At 43.1% G+C, this 7,783-nt stretch overlaps 1 pseudogene; it reads right to left on the bottom strand.

The window, feature by feature from the left end:
• Positions 1-2,693: 2,693 nt before the first annotated feature.
• Positions 2,694-3,253, bottom strand: LOC116082657 (annotated as a pseudogene).
• Between the last annotated feature and the right edge of the window lie 4,530 nt (positions 3,254-7,783).

The raw sequence follows: 7,783 nt of genomic DNA, 5'->3' as shown, positions 1-7,783 counted from the left end.
CAAATGCTCTTTCTGTTTGCCACACCCTAACATTATTAGAAAGTTCATTTTTCCTCATTACAGATCACAAGCGTAGGGCTGATCCGGAAGCTCTGCAACTTTCTGGCCTTCCTCTCTTCTGAAATTATCGGAGTCATGTAGTCTAAGAAAGTGCCCTCCGAATAAGAAGCCGAAGCTATTACAAGATTTTCCTTCAGAACCGGTTATTATTCTTAAAGCATGTGATTTGAAACTCTAATGTAAAGTAGAGTACACTAGACATTCAGAGAAACCGTTTCTGAGACATTACAAAGGAAAATGCAGAAGGAGAGGGAGACAAAGTACAATGTATGACTGAGCTGGCAGAAACAGCAGAATCCTTCAGGAGCCAGGACAAGAAAGGAACCAGGCTCCAAAGTGGAGTTTGCCAGGTACTATGTGCCCGTCCTGGAGGCCTGGATCCTGGATTTTAATGGAGAAAAGGAAAAACCTAGATCTTACTGCTGTAGATCAGCGTCTGGAAACACAAGATGGGGAACAGGGGTTACTTTCTGTCAGGAGGAATGTGATGATGAAGAAATAAACAGGAAGCCACAGAGGTAGTATTTCCAGCCCATCACTAAGCTGGGCAGTGGGGACATGGGGGTTCAGTGTAACTTTATTATTTAAATTATGCATGAAAAATGTTTAATAAAGTTCTTTGTTTTAATATCAAATAACTGCTGACGTCAAAACCATGTTGAAATATCAAGAATCATCCCAGTTTAGAAAATAATCTTTACTTAAAATGTTGTGCTGGATAGTTCATGTCAACTTGACACAAGTTAAAGTCAACTGAGAAGATGGAATCTTAATTAAGAAAATGCCTCCATTAAGGTTGAGTGGCAAGCCTCTATGGAATTTTCTTAGTTAGTTGATAGGGGAGGAGCCCATTATGGGTGGTGCCATCCCTGGGCTGCTGGTCCTGATTTTCTATAAGAAACATGCTGAACAAGCCATGAAGAGCAAGCCAGTAAGCAGCACTCTCCCATGACCTCTGCAGCAGCTCCTCCTTCCCTGCTTAAGTTCCTGTCCTAACTTCCTCCAATGATGATCAGCAGTATGGAAGAATATGGAAAGGTAAGCCAAATAACCCCTTCTCTCCCCAGCTTGTTTTAGTCAATGGTGTTTCATCCCAGCAATAGTAACCCTAAATAAAACATATCTTTACAGATAAGGTTATCATGAAGGACAAGCTTTAATGCCACTTCCATGACCTCCTTTACCTCATCACCTTTGGGGGTAAAAAGCAGAGAAAATGCTTAGCCATAGCTTGTTGGAATAAATAAAATGCTATGTTCTGTCACTGCACTCTGTCTGATGTCAATTTCAACCAATGGCTCTCCATTACCATTGGGTCAACTGGGAACAGGCAAGGGAACTGAGGGAGGAAGAAGTTTTAGAATCACCATGCCAGGGAAGCAGAAAGATCAGGCTCGAGAGCTGTTCTTACAGCCATGTAAGAGCCGGGGAAGAGCAGCCCCAGCTGCCCCTCCCTTGATTGGATCTGGGATAGCAAAGATGAAATATAGATTTTAGTAAGTAATAATTCAGGAGCATCAGAGGGAGAAGTTAGCAATGTGGAAGCTTGGGAGTGGCCTAGGTGTTGAGCTGCTTAGGGCATATTAAAAATAAGGCTCTCTCTCTCTCTCTCTCACTCACTCTCTCACTCTCTCTGTCTCTCTCTCTGTGTGTGTGTGTGTGTTTCATTCAAGAATCCACAACATTGGGGTGGTATTGAGAAGTGTGGGCACACCTGCCAAGTAGTTAAGAGCAGACTAACCAAACTACTGTTACATTCATCTATTTAAGTAACTAGAAGAAAAATATATGTTCTGACTCTGTAAGCCAGGTATTCAATAGTTACAACTCTTAGTGTGGTCTCAGTGTTGCAAGAATACCATGACTCACAGCCTCCCTGAATGTAAGGTGTTCTCCATCAAACAAGCTGTATGGGTGACCTTAACATTCAGTGGATCTTACCAAGATAGAACACTGAAAAATAAATATTGCAACCCCAATTCCAGATGAGTCTCAGCCTGATGAGAAATTGAATTGCGATATTTTTGAAGGATCCATATTCACTGTAAGAACAACAAACAGGTTGAGATCTTAATTCAGTGGACCAGGCATGTGTCACTGGTAACAAAAAGTGTTACCAGTGTTACACCCCATAACCTAGGTAGGGATCCCAGCCCCATGACCTGGAACAAACTGATCAGATCCACAGCTGTCAATTAGCTCAGAATCCCCCTGAAAGAGCACACAGTTGGATGTTTAGTGTGATCCTCCTGGATAAAGCACAACCTCAGAGCCTGTTCAGCATTAAGATATCTCAGCAGGTAAAAAAGACGGCTAACAAAAACCTAAGCGGGACCCACAAGGTGGATGGAAAGAAACAACTCACACAAACTGTCTTCTGAATTCCTTGTGTGTGCATCCCACCTCACTGCCTATGCTGGGTAGTCTTATGTCAAATTCACACCAGCCCAAGTCACCTGAGAAGAAAGAACCTCCATTGCGAAAATGCTTCCATTAGATCAGGGTGTAGAGGCAACCCTGCAGGGCATTTTCTTTTCCTTTTTCTTTTTCTTTTCTTTTTTTTTCCAAATGTTACTTTTGATTTGTTAGTCAACTGAAGAACTAGGGCATCCTTAGTCCAGGGAGGTGTTCATTTAATCCTCATTCCCATCATCTCTGGCTCTAGCACCTTTCTCGGCATCCTTCCTCTTCACACCACATTGGCTAGCCACCACCATGAGGTGAAGGGAGGAAGAAGACAGAGAAGACACTGTGCTTCTGGGAGTCCAGAGGGACAATGAAGGATGTTCACCATCTGCTTGCAGACCATAATACAATGCTGATGGACGAGCTCACCAGCATGGTGAATAGATTTGACCAGGTCCAGTTTAAAGATTTGGGACTGCAGCTGCCTCTCCAGGAAACCCTCAGTCTTCAGGCCAAGGATGTAATCCAGCTTCATCTTGCCCTCATCCAGGACCCCAATGCAAACAAGTTGCCTCAGTAGTGCCTTCAAAACCACTATGTGGGTCCTTTTTATCCAGTGTAAACAGCTCCCAGTTGAGGATCTTGGCCAAGAGAAAATTGACCTTCCACACCTCACATTTCTTCCAGAGCCCATACTCTCTGATCAGCTTCAGGTTCTGGTCAAGGCATGATTTCTCCAAGGGTCCCTGTGGGTTTTATGACAATTCCAGCTTCTGGCAACAAGCATGTTGACTTCTCTAGGCCGACTGCACCTACAAACTCATGCCTGTGATCTGACATTTTCTTAATTAGAGGTTGATGACAGAGGACTCACCCCCTTGTGGGTGGAGCTATCCCTGGACTGCTGGGTTTGGGTTCTACTGCTAATCAGGTTGAGTAAGCCAGAAGAAGCAAGCCAATAAGCAGCACTCCATGGCTTTTACCTCAGCTCCTGCCTCCAGGTTCCTGCCCTACTTGAGTTATTGTCCTACTTCTTCCAATGATGGACTGTGATTTAGAAGCATAAGTCGAATAAACTCTCTCTTCCCCAAGTTGTTTTGGTCATGGTGTTTCATCATAGCAACAGTAACCCCAACTAGGACACCACCACCTCCCCATAGACACAAGTAAATAATGAAATTTTTAATATTAAAAAATGATGAAAAGGTTACATTTTTGTACCCAGTGAAAACCACACCAGTGATCCCAGCAGTGGGTGATTGAGGCAGGAGGATCTTCTGTTCAGGGCTTATGTGGATTACGCAGTAAAACCCTGCTAGGCAGTGGTGACAAATACCCTTAATCCCAGGTCATTCATCCTGGTCTACAGAGTGAGTTCCAGGACAGCCAGAGCTACCCAGAGAAACCCTGTCTTAAAAAAACTAAACAGATGGATAGATAGATAGATAGATAGATAGATAGATAGATAGATAGATAGATAGAATAATAACAAAGCAAATCCTTCAGCATGTACTGCAATATCTTAATCCCCAAAGGGGTACAATATTAAAAGTTAAAAAACTATTATTAGTTTATTATGTTTTTAACTATTATATTTTCCCTGCTTGTGCAACTTTTAAAGAAACGTGTGTGGCTATTTCAGAGTGAAATGATTTCCCTGCACTCTGGCTCCAATCATACCTCAGTCTCTATGGCTGGCTTAACAATGAGAAGAAAGGACACAGAAGAACATGCCTCCTCTGTGAGCACCCTGCCTTCACAGCAGTGCCTCTCCAGCTGCCACTCCGACACAGTGCCTTGAATTCCTGGCAGCTATCAGAGCGCAAGTATTGGATGAGAGACACACAGCATGGAAGGAAAAGAAGGTAATGGTACTGGTTAACTGGAGCTCATCTGCCAAGTCAGACAGAGCAGAGAACACGAGTATACACATGTGATGGTCAGTGTCATTGGTCCTGCAGAGCTCAGAAAGAGCATAGTGCATCTAATGATGTAGTGAAATGTAGGAACAAACCTACAAACCCAACCCCAAGGAAAGCTCAGCATCCACAAGGGCGGGCAGATCTTGTTGTCATTAGCGGACCAGGATCATTTTTGCATACAACTCTTCTCATTATGTGAAGTGCGCCATTCCTTTGCTTTTGACTATGTATAGAAAAGGGACATGGTACACAATGTACTGCTTCGTTCTCAGATGCTGCTTTTGACTTCTGTTATGTTCAGCACATTAACTGTACCCTCCTTTCTTTTAAAATAAAATTCGATATTATAATGCAATTATATAATTTCCCCACTTTCCTTCCCTCTTTCCAAGTTCTCCCATGTATCATAGGTTGCTCTCTTTCAATTGTGTGGCCTCTTTTTCTTTAATTGTTGTTACATACACATGTCTCCCTCAACCCCCCTTCTTTGTGTGTGCATGCACGTGCATGCTCACGATGTTTCATTTCTTAATAGTGGTCTTTAAATCTTCTCACTCAGCAGTTAAGAGCACTGACTGCTTTTCCAGAGGTCCTGAGTTCAATTCCTACAACTACATGGTGGCTCACAACCATCTGTAATGGAATCCTATGCCCTCTTCTGGTGTGTCTGAGGACAGCTACAGTGTACTCATATACATAAAAAAAATAAACAAATAACTCTTTTTTAAAAATCAAAGTAAATACATGACAGTCAAAGAAAAGATGGCTCAGCAGTTAAGACTGAGTACTGTTCTCCCAGGGGGGGCCAGTTTAGTTTCAAGGAACCACTTCATATGGCTGGCAATGCCTGTAACTCCAGCTCCAGAGGACTCTTATGCTTCTGGCCTCCTGGAGTACGTGCATAGAGACATGTGTACACACACACACATGCCATTTTAAAATAAAGATAAATATTTAAAAATTGTGAAGCCCCCTTGTGTTCCATCTGAAAGCTAAAAAAAATGTACATATATATGATAGAATAAAATTATAAAAATATATGATAGCCATAGAAAGGATAAAATCACGTCATTTGTAACAACATGGATAGACGTGAAAGCACTGTGCTCACTGAGCCAAGCCATCATAGACAAATAACACTGCAGGCTATTGCTCAGATATGGAACAATTCCGGCTTCATAAAGTACAGAGTAGAGCAGTGCTTGCTAGAGGCTGCATGAGGATAGGTGGAGGACAGGCTAGTCATCAAATAGAACAGTGTAACTAGATAGGAGGAATTCATTGTGGAGTTTTATTGCAATAAGGTAATATAATTGACAATAATGTATTGTGCATTTTGAGACAGAAGAGAAATGCTGGAATCATTTCCTAAGGAAATGACAAATATTTGAGAAGATAATGTTCTAAATTCTCTGACTCCTCATCACACAATGTACATTGAGATATAACCCATATGTACAATTATTAGGCTTTAATTAAAATGTTAGTGAAAAGATGGCATGGCAGATGTTGTGGCGGGCCCGTCCTTGTCCAGACACTAGCTCAGTGCTTCCAGCTGTAGGACTAGATACCTGGGGTTAAGTCCAGTCTTCTTAACTCACTGACTGAGCTACCTTCTACAAGTTGTCCCATCTTTCAAAGTTCCTGGTTCTTTTTCCAGATAATGAGGATGATGTCTGATTGTCCTCTCTCAGAATGGCAGAGTTACATGACTCAGCCAAGTGCCTGGTAGATATAAATAATTACAACAACTGTCCTATACACTTTAATTGCCAACTGGACCCAGCCTAAGGTCACGTGAGAGGAAAGCTTGAGGAATTGCCTAGATCAGATTGGCCCATGGGCATATGCAGGGGGCAGATTGTCTTGATTGCCCATTGTTGCAGGATGGCAATACAAACCCAGGCAGCTGGCCCTGGGTTGTGTAAGAAGGCTGGCTAAGCATCAATAGGTGAGCAAGCCACAGGAGACAGCAAGCCAGCACAGTAGTGCCTTCTTAGTTTCTGTTTCAGATTCCTGCCTTGAGTACCTGCCTGATTTTCCTCAGTGATGGCTTGTGACCTGGAAGTGGAAGACAAATTAACCCCTTCCTTCCCGCTTTGCTTTCAGTCAGAATGCTTTATCAGCATGAGAGAAATCTTAAGACACGAGGTCTATCTGAAACAACAGAATTAACTGGATGGAACAGCTCCTGTCCCAGCTTTTCACAGGAGCCACAATGAGCACTAAGGTTTTTACCTCATAAGCATTTGCTCATTGATTGAAATTCATTTCCTTGATCTGGAGCTGGGGGTAGAGCTATATCCTGTAAGCTATTCAAGTGACATAGTGCTGAGCTGTACTCCTAGCTCCATTTGCTAATTTTCAGTCTCCGTTATTATTCTCCCGTCTTCTCTTTTTCTTTGGTTACTCAAAGATCAGGATGAATGTAGTGTTAGATTTCAGACTGGGGTTTGAGGATCCCCGTTTTTTTTCCATGGGCTCTCACAGGTGAAACAACAGTGGGCACTCTCAGAGTGTACGAGTGAAGGGTCTGCACGCAATGTGGTCAGGCTAGCCCAGGCGTCCATCTGGGCGTACTGACTGATGTAAACAGAAGCACATGTTGGGCAAGGTGCAGAAGACTCTGCTTCCTCGGCTGGGACCATGAAACCTGCCCAGCTTTGCTCTGCACACTGCCTAACACCTAAAGAGGGGAAGAGGCTGGAGGAGCCCAAGACCCTGTGCACCTGGATTCCCTTATCTCGTTTATTATTATTAACTGCTTCAAAAACACTTCATGGGTTTTAAAGAAAGGGGCAGATTGTGATCTCTCCTCAGAGTGTGGTCCCACCAGGAGACCACAGGATTTTTAAAAGTTCCTCTAGTGACATGCTCTGCCTTAACTGATATTTTCCTTTTAAAAACAACTTGCCTGGAGAGGGGCACCCAGAAAGGATATTAAGGATTATGTTGGAATAAAAACAGGAACTTGTTTTCCTATTCCTCTCTGGTTTCCCCTTCCCCCAGCTAAGGAAAAAAAAATCTTCTAAGAATGTGAGGGGAAAAAATGAGTTTGAGGATGCTAATTCCAAATACCACAATGCTGTTCTTCCTCAACCGAAAATCAGAACAATAACAAAAGCTTAAAAATTCTTAAGCTTGTGGTAAGAGGCACAGTGGCGGCCTGGGGAATGTTACAATCTTGAAAGGGGGAGATATGAGCAAAATCAAAGACTCTTAGATGAACTTCTCAGAGGAGACCTGTATAGTACTCCCTGGTCCTGACCCCAGCACATGCCACCACAACCACCACCACCATCACCATCATCACCACCTCCACCATCACCTCCACCTCCACCTCCACCTCCAACACTACCACCTCCACCTCCACCACCACCACCACCACCTCCACC

The sequence above is a fragment of the Mastomys coucha genome, unplaced genomic scaffold, assembly GCF_008632895.1.
Source record: "Mastomys coucha isolate ucsf_1 unplaced genomic scaffold, UCSF_Mcou_1 pScaffold7, whole genome shotgun sequence".
NCBI lineage: Eukaryota > Metazoa > Chordata > Mammalia > Rodentia > Muridae > Mastomys > Mastomys coucha.
The sequence above is the reverse complement of the archived record's forward strand: the minus strand, read 5'-3'. Positions and strand labels throughout refer to the sequence as shown.